The 13,119-nt window shown below is 36.4% G+C and overlaps 1 protein-coding gene across 3 annotated transcripts in view; it reads right to left on the bottom strand.

Moving 5' to 3' along the window:
* Positions 1-11,290, bottom strand: part of LOC108365462 (COPII coat assembly protein sec16-like) — a 34,834-nt gene extending 23,544 nt beyond the window's left edge. For all 3 annotated transcript variants that reach the window (XM_017619490.1, XM_017619493.1, XM_017619491.1), the window contains exon 1: positions 10,874-11,290. The gene's annotated coding sequence lies outside the window, so the exon portion shown is untranslated. The remainder of the gene's footprint in view (positions 1-10,873) is intronic.
* Positions 11,291-13,119: the final 1,829 nt, after the last annotated feature.

Genomic DNA, 13,119 nt, shown 5'->3' on the forward strand with positions numbered 1-13,119 from the left:
TAAATCAAAAGTGCAAATTTCGGACCTACATACATATAGAGACATGCAAAGCTGGATGCTAGAAGAAACCCATGCAATTGCACATACGTATGTATATGGATGTGTTTTCACTTCTACCCAAATATGTATATATGTACATTAGATTGCATCACCAAGTCTAAATCGGAAGAGCCGATACCGTTCAAATTTTTTAAAAATATTTTTATGCAAATAAACAAAAAAAAAAACAAAAAAAGACCTGGCATCCTCGAATATTTGTTTGCTTTGCTGTTCGTTTTCGGCTCAATAAAACATAAAAAAGTGCTTAAAACGTTTTTAAGGAAACTTATGAATTTTTGGAGGTTGCAAGTTTTATCGGGGAAAAATTTTGGTCCCGCCCCGCTCGCAAAATTGTTAAAGACCTTTCCGATACCGCCCATCCCGGCAATTTTTAAATCAGTGCCGTGGGTCCCGCGGGCCCGCGGCTCCCGATATGCCGTGCCAATCTCTAATACATATATGTACATATGTATAAAGTAAAAAGCATTCGCACCCCGCTGAACCCAACGATGACAACTAGAATATTTATCGTAATTATACAGCGGTACAAGCTGGCATATGCACCCAAATACATACCTGAATATGTTTCTGCATTAGGGTTGTCTAAAAATCAAGAAAATCATCAATGGAAAATGAACAGAAACCCGGTTGTTTTGAAAGCGGATCACATGTTTTTAATGATACGGCCAGGGCTTTAAAGTTTTGCATGTGTTTTGTTTATTTATTTAGTGCGTTTTTTATCAAGTAGTTTTTTAAATTTATCTGCCTTTCAAACAAATTTTTCAGAACAACATTTCTGTTTAAAGAGAAGATAAATTTTAAAACTTACTTGATAAGCGGCCCTTAAAGCCGCACTCAGAAATATTCATTAAATTAGCTGTAACGGGTACTTAACGGTACGATCATCAAATCTGTTTCTCAGAGTTAAGAGCTCATTAGTTAATGAAAAATTTAAGTATGACCACAGTTGCGGCGCTTTTTTGTGTTTTTGTGGCATCACTTACTTTTTTCGTTCAGTTTGAAATCAAATATAAAAATAAGTATTTATATCTTTTTGCCGGCAGTGCCTTAACAGTCGCAATGGCTGAGTGAGCAAAGCGCTGGCGTGCCATTCTAGAGATCCGATTTCGAGTCCTACGGAAGGAAAGTTTTCTTTTACCTTTTTTTATTTATTCATTTTCTTGTTAAATTTTTAGAAACTTATCTTATTTAATTTTTTGCTGTTTTTTAATTTAAGGGCCATTGCATTGGGACTGGTGGGACACTTTACTCCAGAATGTGATCAATTGTGAATTATAACTATGTCTAGCTGAGCTTTGACTGAGTGACTCGCACTTCAGGAGCTGTAAAACCGAGAATAACTAAGAAAATTCGTAATTTTTTCAGAGTCCGTCTTATTCAAAGGACCTAGACTTAATGGAAAATATTTGGAATTGGATGTTTTGCAAAGTTTCATGAAAGGTATAAAAGTACGAGTCTCATTATTTTCGATATTCTTTAATACTGGGTGGTGGCTGAGCAAAAAAATTTGGACCTTCCTGATGTACATATGTGTCTATATACATACATAAGCAGTTTCACATGCAAATATACTTTCACAGTAAGCAAAGTCCAAGGGACATGTGTACATTTTAAATGTTTTTTATTTTATTGTATGCCCTTATTAAAATATAGTGCATTTATACGTTTGTATGTTTGTATGTGCTTTGCCACTATAATTGAAAATCTTCTTGATTTATTGACTCACACGCAGTATATAACTTCTCAATGCAATTTCAATAATTGTTTTTGTAAAACATTTCATTTGCTCTGTCGTCCAGCACTGTAAGCGACATTTGCAATTTTAGTACTTTTATTTGCATACATTTTAATCTACTATAAGGTTCATATGCACACAGTAGATACATATAAACATATATAGGGTGGTATAAATAAAAGTTGACATTAAAAAAAAAAAACAAGTCAACACTCCCGGCTTATAAAAGCTTTTATGACGCATTGTCCAATCGTGAAAGTGTAATCATCTTATTATTGATTCGACTCACGTAATTAAGCAAACAATTACCGATATTTTTGCTATTTAGAATGGCAGAAGCAAAGGCGATAAACTTTAAACATTACAGTGGGACATTACATGACCGCCGCCGAGAAACGATTAGCTGCCTAAATAACGCAGTCGCAATTTAACACCAGCTAAATGAAGTGGCAGCACGTATAGCTGCGTTTTGGCAGGTTTGTAAATTTTGTAGGCATGTCGACCACACTGACGCTGCGTAGTTTGTAACCGACTGGCTAATCGCTTTGTATACTATGAGCATGGTCTCCTTGTCGGCTCTCCTGGCGACTTGTGGAATTTATTGCTGGATATGCTGAGTTTTCTGGCAGTGAAGAAATTGGAAAGATTGGTGAGATAGTCAGTGATTTTCCGGCAAAGGCTGACGAAGCTTAGGTCCGTTGCCATGATCGTACAATCATCAGCGTAGCTCACTAAGTTGAGGCCAGCTGGCGGCGGAAGGAATTTCACCATGCCGTGTGGGGGAGAATACGCCGCCTTGGCGTTACGGAATTCCCCGGATGATTGACGTGCGCACAGATAGCTGGCTATTCACCTCTTCGTTCGAGTCTTGGGGCAAGTATCGCCCTATCACATCGTCAACGTTGGTTCAGCTCTCGCTGATCTGTGTGGCAATGGCTTTCAATGCCCTCTCAAGGGGCAGTGGCCAGAAATGATACCTATTACCAGCCGGTGTTGGGGGCGTTCCGATTTTATTAGGGTGTGGGTTCTGTTCTTAAGCCTCGGTAAGATTTAGCGCTCTATCCCACACTTTGGCTCTGCATTTCATCTTCTTCGATGGCAAATCGAGGAAATTGGTATTGGCTTGATGAGAAGAGTTTATCGTCTTGACCTTGCAAGTTCATCCGCTTTGCAACTACCCAGAATGTATTTATTAATTCTGAGCGAAATACGTTTGTAATGATAACTTGGTTCAGTTTCTGATGTGTACACATCTTTGCTCTCGGTATGGGCAAAATTTGTGTAAATCAAGATGAATTCAGCAGTAGTACAAATTAACAAACACTGCTCATTGACATTGCTCGGGGCTTTTTTTCTGGCCATTTCGAAACTAGTTCGGGACTGTTTTCGAGATCATTTCGAGACTAGTTCACAACCAGTTCGGGTCTAGTTCAGGACTTATTCGGGGCTAGTTCGGACATTTTTTGGGATCGTTTCGGGACTAGTTCAGACCTAGTTTTTCGGAGCTAGTGCGGGCCTGGTTCGGAACCATTTTGGGGATAGTTTACAGCTTTTTAGGGGCCTTTTCGGTACCAATTATAAACTTTTCGGGTCTAGTTCGGAACCATTTCGAGACTGGTTCGAGATTAGATCAGGACGTTTTCGGGACACAGATGTTTTCAAATCAAATTTCATGAGTACCTGGTACTCACGCCTTTTTTTACAAACAAATCCCTTTTTTTTAATTTTCTATTAGCATCGTCCTTGATACCAAGACGGAACCGCACATTGCTTTTATTGATTTTCGTCATCTTCACATCACTAGTTACTTATGTATATAAAAATTGTTGTAACCATATACGTGCTTAGTAAGGTCTTCAATATTTTTTACACCGCCTCATTTCAAGATTTTTATTGTATTTTTAGCATTCTTATTCAAGCCAATTTGGCTTTCCAGTCGATACGTATGCACACATATGTATGTACTTACATATGCACTTTCAAATGCATTAAGTACGGCGTTTGACTTGCGTCATTTCAAAGTTGCTGATGCTGCTGCTGCTGTGCTTGTCAAGTATTTCTGTGCCCACGCCAGGGAGAAGAATATTGCTAACAATAAAGCAATAAATTGAATTTTGCGGAAGTATGTATGCATGTATGCAAAGACTGTAACAAAGTAAATTACAATTTGCTATTTGTGGCAAATGCAGCCGCCATAAGAAATTGCCTTAGTTGAAGTGGAACGCTTTTAACGGCAGATGGAAGAGGTGGCCACATTTAGTTACTTAGTTAGACTTGCAATTAGGCCTACTTACACACTAAGTATATAAACAGGGTAATATCAATATCACACTTATTACTTCTACAAACAATGGCGGCCGGTAAATGCAAAACCAACAGACGCCTATTTGATGAACTTACGATTTATGTGGAACCAAAGCAATAATAAAATTGTAATCTTTCGACCGCGCCGCAACTTCAAAGCAAAACCACAGACACAAATCACCAACTGTCAGTCACTACCGCTGCCCAAGAAAACACTGAATCCAATCGAGCATCTAACATGCGAAATTGTTAAAATAAAAAGACATCAATTCAACCAAGCAGCCAACCGATCACCGCAAGCAACCGTTTTCCACTGACGTCTAGAGTCGATGGCTAAGCTGGTGACTCGCGTCGGAAAACGTATTAAAACGAAAAACAAAAATCTTTTTATTAACAAACAACGTTGAACGATGCAAAACAGCCTTTATCCAAATGTGTTAAGTATGCAGATTTGTTATGAGAGGAATGATATTACAAAACAAAGAGCTAAAATTCTCACTATACAACTTTCTTAAAGTATAAAAAAGAACAACAACAACAACAATAACGTCCGAAGAATGACGTTAAGAAAACTTAAAAATAAACACTTAAATACTTACAACCGGTTGCCAACAAAGTTGTGAAGAAGAACCAATTCAATTTGTAAATTTTCAACTTTAAAGATCTTGAGTCAAAGTATGAAACAACAAAAACGTATGCATTTAAATACATTTCTCCCCAGCAGATAAACAACATCCGCTGCAGTGTTGTTCATATGGATGCTCATATGCACATGCACACATACATATCTACAAGTGTATAAGCTTACATGTGGATATGAAGTAATTATGGCTAAGCTAACCTTTGACAGTGAAGCTATGGGAAAGTAAATGTTAAAGCAAAGCATAAATGCCCACCAAAACTCGGAGACACTTACTAACTCTAACCTCAAAGCTAACCACTATCGGAAATGCCTAACGGCTGAAGAAACCCGCCAGACAGTTAACCTAAAAAACTTAAGTATTTCGTTAGAAAAAAACAATACATAGATTTGGCCAAAGAAGCTATCTAACTGCAAGATAAACAAGTCTCGCTGTAGTGAGCTCAAGTGACGTACAAGTGTATGTATGCACGTACTTGATTCACATAGTCCAGCTAGTGAGTGAGTGAGGAGCGTTGGTTGGCTAACCCACTACCTATCGTTGGACGGTGGAGTCAAATAATTTCACACACGCTGACCATAGCCACATTCATTGAGCGACCGGACGTTGAACCTGTGATTGTAGTGATGCTCGTGTCACATTCACTATTTTTTACGTATCTATTTTGTTTACGAAGTTGAGTAGTTAGATGGGCTGGTTATTATGACCAAACAACAATTGGTTAGATATGTAAATGAAACCAAAGATACTTGCAACTTAAGATGTAGGTAAATACNACGTCAGTCGGGTTGTTTACATGTCATTTGTACAACACTGATTTAGCTGAAAATCACTAAATAATTATTAAAATCTATACATATTCAAACATTTCGTTGTTTACTTCCATTTTTTTTTCAAATATAAGGTTCTTTGCTTTCACCGTTTATTGTTTTTGCTTGCACATGGAAATCAGCTGATCGTTTGACACTTTTCATGAACTTACAGGAAAAGAAACTCCGGACTAAATCCTGTAACTTCTGACTAGGAACAGTTGCTCAGTTACTCTCTCAAAAGTGTTCCCACTTACAGGTTTTATGTCAATAGGAACGACTTCCTGTAACTTCTGACTAAATCCTGTAAACCGGACTGCTATTGGAACAGACTAACTATTTATCTTCTATAATGTAAGTAAATTAAAGCTCGCCAAAAATCATTTAACTTTTGCTAAGGAAGTATTTTTATTATAGCAGTAGAACTCTTTACACAAATTATTTATTGCGAGAAAAAAAAAAAAATAATATCGAAATTGTCTTGCAAAAATACGTTAAACTTAGGGGAATGCGCGAACCTTTTTTGTTTGCTTGTAAGGTGATACTGTCTAATGTACATACGAGTACATTTATTTAAATGTGCCAACCAATTTTAATTGCTTTATAGCTAGCGAAATTTCAGTAAAATTTTAAATTTCAACTGCCAACAAAACCACAAATGCACTTAATCACACATTTCCAACAGAAAAATGTGTCAAAATCAGTGGCATTCGCCGCAACAAAAGTAAAAGTTGCAAGCTTTTGTTTTCTTTTTGTTTCATTTGCCAATATTTTTCAGTATTTTATATTTTCTTTTTCTCATTTGCAACAAAAAGTAAAAGTCGCAAATGTAACGGCTGTTGGTAAAAGTTTGCACTATGTGCTACAAAAGCGTTTTTGTGTGGATTCTCATGGTTTTTTTTTTGTTAACAGGGTCATTCAATAAGTCAATTGCTATGCTGCTTACTTCTCAACTGTAAAACCACGCTGACCTGAACATTCATTCAAAGCGTTGTTTATTCTATAGAATGGATAAATTGTAGTAACTCAAAAATCTGTTCCCTCAAGTTTTTAATTGGGTCAGGCGATCGTAGGCATGGAGAATGAAAAGATCTGATGAAGCGGCTCTTGGAGTTTTCGAGGGAAAGATTCTGCGAAAGATTTACGGACCTTTACGCGTTGGCGATGGCGAATACCGCAGACGATTTAACGATGAGCTGTACGAGCTTTACAACGATATAGACATAGTGCAGCGAATTGAAATTCAGCGGCTCTGCTGGCTTAGCCATGTCGTTCGAATGGATAGAAACGCTCCTGCTCTGAAAGTATTCAACGCGGGCCGCGGTGCTGGTAACAGAAGAGGAGGAATGCCTCAGTTAGCACAGAAGAGAAATGACTGGCGTTGGACTCGGCCAAAATCGCTTAGGCGGTTACAGCGCTAATAAAGAAGAAGTCGACAGTCTGGTCTACGTAACCGGAACGACCCAGATTTATATTTGGCCAAGGACTGTCACTCCAGCAACACTCCCCAAAAAGTCTTTGGGGAATTTGTACGCTGCTACAACAACAACAACAACAACAAGAGGCGATCGTAGTCCGACGGGCAATATTAAAGCCTCGACGTTTCCATGACAGCCGTACTTAACCCGAATGACCCCGATTTATGTCTGGCAAAGGGCTGTCACTGCCCAAAAACTCTTTGTGGGATTGTTATGAAAATTTTAAGACGCACCAGACAAACTGAATGATAAGCTCGCTACTTAGAAAAATCTGTTAGCGCCAAATACATACTGATTTTTTATAATTTATGATTCTACAAAAAACGTAAAACGTATGTACCTACTTAAACATAGGTATATTTTCCCAAGCCTGGCCCACCTCAAAATATATTTGAAAATGGTGTTAGTGTTGTAACAATCTGAATGAAAAAGCAAATTTACTTGCAATTAGCCTTGAAACTTACTTAAACATTCAAATTACGAACTATATAGTTATATACAACATTGGATAATAGCGAGGCATACATACATACATATTTACATACCTAAAAATGTACATAAATACTTATGTATGTATAAACGTACCAGTTTTTGGTAAACGAAATACACGAAATTGCGTGCCGCATGGAGCCATAACAAAAGAAGCCACGTTACTTGGTGACCCAGTGGCTTAATTTGTATGCAAAGGAAACCAACAATAAGCAAAACAAAAAAGGAAAGATTTCCAGACGCCGAATTATAAAATAAACCACCAAAAGAAAATCGAGAAGTCGAAAAATCCAAGTATATTTTAGTAAATGAGCAATAAAATGCGTAAACGATATAAAGCAAAGATAAATGAAAAAGTTATCCTGTAGTAAAGACATTTCAAACGATCTACTCCATAGTCAATTAATAGAAATTTTTAGTATGAAAATGGTTACTTAAACATTAATATAGCATCATTATTTTTACTAAATAAAAGATATCCAGTATCAGTTTACACATTTGCTGGTGAGTCATGGCGTGAGAGCTTACCTTGCAGCAGATAAAAAAAACTCAAACAGACGCCATGGGACCACTGACTGCGACAAAGCACTAACAATTTATCACTGCTAGTATTCAGCGTACAAAGAGCAGAAGCAAAAAAAAATATAAAATTGCATCGATTGGCCCATAAGCAGGCCAATAAACCGACGCAACACAAAAAAGCTATCGAATGTGGCAGACCAAAGAGATTGGCATGTTTAAGATACATTAAATAAATAGAATTTATGGCCACATGTCATAGCACACCTCGTTGGAGAATGCTTATGTAGTGTATGTATTTAAGAGTATACTTTAGCGCACTTCATGCACATACACATGATGGCTACATATTTCCCCACCACCCACACTCATTGGAAGTTTAATTTGTGCTATGAGTAGCTGCACACGCAATGCTTTTAATGAAATGGCAACACGCTATATTTATGCAAAAATGTTAACTTCAATTAAATAATGGACATATGTATGTATGTATGTACATTTTTGCACTGAACAACCAAACCTAGGCGCCGCAAACCACTCCCAAATAGCGCCGGCCTAGACAAGACTATTGTGGCGGTCATGCGTGTCGAAGTGGCCAACAACAGCTTATAAGCGACCCAATGAATCCATATATTGAATGCACATACATACTTACATACATATAGTTGGTGTATAGTAATGCTTTTGCGGTTTTTCAAATTCTTTGATTTTGATTAACTTTTTGTTTAAATTATTTTGCAATAACTCAGCAACAAGAAAACTGATGAGCATTTGAAGTTAAACTTCACTGAGCAGCAAGATTGCGCAAATTTTTAGAGCGATGAAATTTGAAAAATTTTCACGCAGTTTTGAATTGGAATTTAATACAAAAAATAGTGTCGGAGAAAAGTGAAGCAACTAATAAGTATGATGCATTTCATTGAATTATAAGTCCCCAGATCGTTTTATACCATACAAATTTTTAGTTAGCAACGCTTTGTTTGCATTTCAGCAATGATGTGAGATAGGGCCTTTCTATTTTAGGTAACAATATGTATTTATTAAGCAAAAGATTTATATTTTTCAATTTTGTGTATAAATAAGCATGCATACATATTTTACAAAAGGAATATACTGATACTTTACAAAGTACTTAATTCATTCATTTTTTCGATTGTAAGATCACTCAATACAGCATAAAAATTAGTAGTTTTACAGAAAAGTTAAAACGTATTATGCGAAAAAATGTATGCTATTATCTGCAACAGCGAAAAAAGAAATCGTTAACACTATTTTGCATAAGCATAATAAATTTAAAGAAATAATCAACAGCTCTTCTGCATTCAAAATTAGTGCAAAAGGTACGTTGGCCGTAACGGTTAAAATCTGTGTAATAAAATTCATAATTTAACCATATATATTGAATTTTATTGTTTCGGTCATTTTATTGCCGTTTTTTTTTTAATATAATTTTGTAGATCATAACAAATTTAGTAAGGACTCAGTCTCCAATAAAAATGGTCAAAATAATCGAAGAAATAGAAATCCAAATTTAACAATTATTTTTGATTGAAAAAAATAGCAATCGCATAGTATGTAATCATTAGGTTTGATCGAAAAAATAATGTAAATTTAACGAATGTTCTTTATCAAACATGGGGAAATACCGATTTTGCAATGATCTTGAAATAAAAATCTTGATATTTAACGGCATTTTAGGTTCCTAGCCATACCGATTAACTGCTATGCTGAAAAAATATTAATTTGTTTTGAAATCGAGAGTGGATACTGGCATTTTAGCTGCACTCGCTGGCTTATCGTTCCCGGGCTTATCACTTATATTATGATGAAGTCAGTTCAAATGAAAACAAAGACCTTGTCATGGCGTGTTCTGCAAACCTCCAGCTAAACACATATTTTTTCAATTACTCAACAAGGGCAGTGGCGTCATTTCTTATCAATCACCAACAAACGTGATTGGTGATACTTGCGATAAACATGTATTGCCATTGCTATTTGTTTTCATATGTACATACATATGTATGTCTGAACATATTTATCTTAAAACCTATTTACATACATCCGCGGATTTGAGAAATTATTCAACATTTCCATATGTCTGATATAAATTACTTTGCAATAGGTACATCGCCGAAGATAATTAGGCGGTCTTTTTAAGTGGGGCCATACTTGAAGGCTTACCCAAGAAAGGCTGAGAAAGGGATCCCTGTAAGCCTACCAGAAGGGGTTTTCCGATTTACAATTTATGTAGAAGATTATAATATAATATTATTTATAATATTATTATTCAGCATTGCAACTGAATTTCAGTATGTATATTAAGACATTTTTGATATGAACCTATAAAAGATCGGGAGGTATTTATACTCAAAACTGTAGAAAAAGGTACAACTAACTTTAGAATCGACTTAATTTCGACTGCGAATATGCCCCAAATATTTGTTTGAATTAAAAAAGCAGCATTAAAAGACCCTTCTCTAGAAGGCCTACCGAACTAAGTCCTATAATAATAAGCGCTGTTTTGGAGGCCTTTAATTTTTTGGCACTCCGGGCTCAGTTCATAGTTCCTGAAATTAGCTACTGGGATATTCACCGTTTGAAGCGTTTTAGTGTATTTTGGATTGCTTTTAAGTAGAACAGCGAATGTGTCGATAATTTTTTTAAAATGAGTCACTGTTTATGAGAGCGTCGAATTTAGCTGGCCAGCTTACAATTAGCCCTCTAGCACAGCGCAACAAACGGCATTTCTTAATTTTATATACATACTTATTTAATTGATGCAAATAAAAGTGTACGATTAGAAAAACGTTAAATTATAGAAAAAAAAACATTGTTTACCTTCTTAAAGTGACGTTGCCATGCAAGGCCGGCTAGTCACCGATCACCACCAGCTCCACCACTGCCACGTACCAGTTAGGCGTATTAGATTTTCGAGTACAATAACGCAATGGAGTATGGCTTCAGTTTTATAGTATTTGATGAGCACTTTATTACAAGATATTTGTATTAAAATAGATAAGTTATTTTAGCTTTAACTAAGCGCGAGCCTGGAGTCGACACAGCAAATGGACGCAAGCAAACAATTCTGCAAATTTTTCTCGTTTGGCATGCACTGCAATCCAATAAGATTATCTTGTTTTTGTTTTTTCACTCGCAAATTGCTCCAGTAATTTTGAGCTTTCCACCTTTTTGTGACCTGGTTTTTTTCAGACTTTATGGACTAAAATTTTGCTGTTTTTTTATAATTTTACAGCTTCATTTCTGCACTAGAATTTGTGTTTTATATAAAATAATAAATGTCAGTCCGCAGAAGGTGGCAAACTCACCCACCCAGCAAATCAGTTTTAAATGGACTGATTGGAAAAGAGAAACAAATGTGAGAGCGCCACTTTGGCAGCAACTTTTTGACAGCTAGCAATTTTGCTTTTGCAACTGAAGGTGGCGCTATCAGCACCGGTCAGTTGACAGCTGCGGTTTGGTTATACGGAATTAAAATTGATTCTGAACTAGTAGCCGCTAGATGGCGCACCGAATTGCGCACAATTAACTGAACTAGATTAGGTGTCGCCTTCACCGATATGCGGAAAAATATTTTTAAAATGCCGGGCAAATTTTTACCTCTATTTTATGCTTCCGGCATTACTAAATTATCGTTATTAGTTCAAATTAAAAGTAAGAGATATGCAATCGGAAGTATATGTAGCACAATCGCACATTGTTTGCCAGCGCTAAAAGAGGATACCACAACAGTGTGTGAGCGATTCCAGGAATCATAGTTAATAATCCAAATGATTACAAATTATCCAAATTGTCCAAATTTTACAAAAATTATTAGACTTGTATTTATAAACACACATCATACGTACGAAGATACATACATAAGGTAGTTTAAAAGGAATTACAATAGCGGAACTCAAAAGAAGGCCGTGTTTGAATGCCTTATAAGGTCTCATACCGCAAAAACGGAACGCTAGAAAACTAGCACAAAAAATATATATATATATACAGGAAGGCCAGTGCGAAACAATACATATCCAACAGTGGCAACAACAAGAACAAAGAAAAGCTAGCAATATGCGTACGCAAGCGCAACAGTGATGCACGGAGTCGATCGATAGAGCTGCCGGCCAAAATAGGCACTGTCGCATATCTGTACATATATACTTAGTATGCACTTATACGCCGATATATGTACAAACATACATATGTATGTACATCCACTTCAGCAACCACTTCCATACTTGCCACAAGCTATGCACATATTCTGTTCTAACCACTTGCTGTTGTTGCAGCGGAGAGTACGTTGAGTCTTTTGGTTGAAATTCTGCGCATTTTATGGGGTTTATTGGCACGTAAATAGTTAGCTACAAATATTTTGTTGCAACTAAACAGCTGAGGAGCTTTCTGTGATTTGTTTTTTTTTTGTTTATTGCTATTGCTAGTTGTTGCTAAAGTATTGCTTTTGCACAAATTGTATGTTTGTGTTTTGATTTCCTTTCGCTATGCAGTCAAGCGCTTCATTGGAACGCTTTGCCTACATTTTCTATGGCCTTACCATTTGTTGTTGCCACTTTTTTATACCCGAGCGCACTTGTGCACAAGGGTATATTAATTTTGTTCACATAACGGTTGTTTGTAACAGCCGAAACGAATCGAGATAGATATAGACAAATGTATACATAAATGATCAGGATGAAAAAAGAAATCGATTAAGCCATGTCTGTCTGTCCGTCCGTCTGTCCGTCTGTCCGTCTGTCCGTCTGTCCGTCTGTCCGTGTACACGATAACTCGAGCAAAAATTGAGATATCTCAACGAAATTTGGTATGTAGGTTTCCCTTAATCCATTCTTTGCGTGCTTTTTTATATGTCGCCTTTCGATTTTGTTTCTGAAAAATTGTATTTATTTAACTTAATTACCAATTCCTAATATTTGTTATTTCTTTGCATTGATTTGTTTCTTTTCATCAGAAATTGCGCTCAAATTAAATGCAAATACAGAAAACGTGCCCAATAAATAAAAAAAATGCGATTAGTATTGCCATAATGCAACCCTGCTGCGAGGTTGCAAAATGTAGACGCGTAA

The sequence above is a fragment of the Rhagoletis zephyria genome, unplaced genomic scaffold, assembly GCF_001687245.7.
Source record: "Rhagoletis zephyria isolate East Lansing unplaced genomic scaffold, Rhagoletis_zephyria_1.1 Rzeph_scaffold_01879, whole genome shotgun sequence".
In the NCBI taxonomy this organism is placed as follows: Eukaryota; Metazoa; Arthropoda; class Insecta; order Diptera; family Tephritidae; genus Rhagoletis; species Rhagoletis zephyria.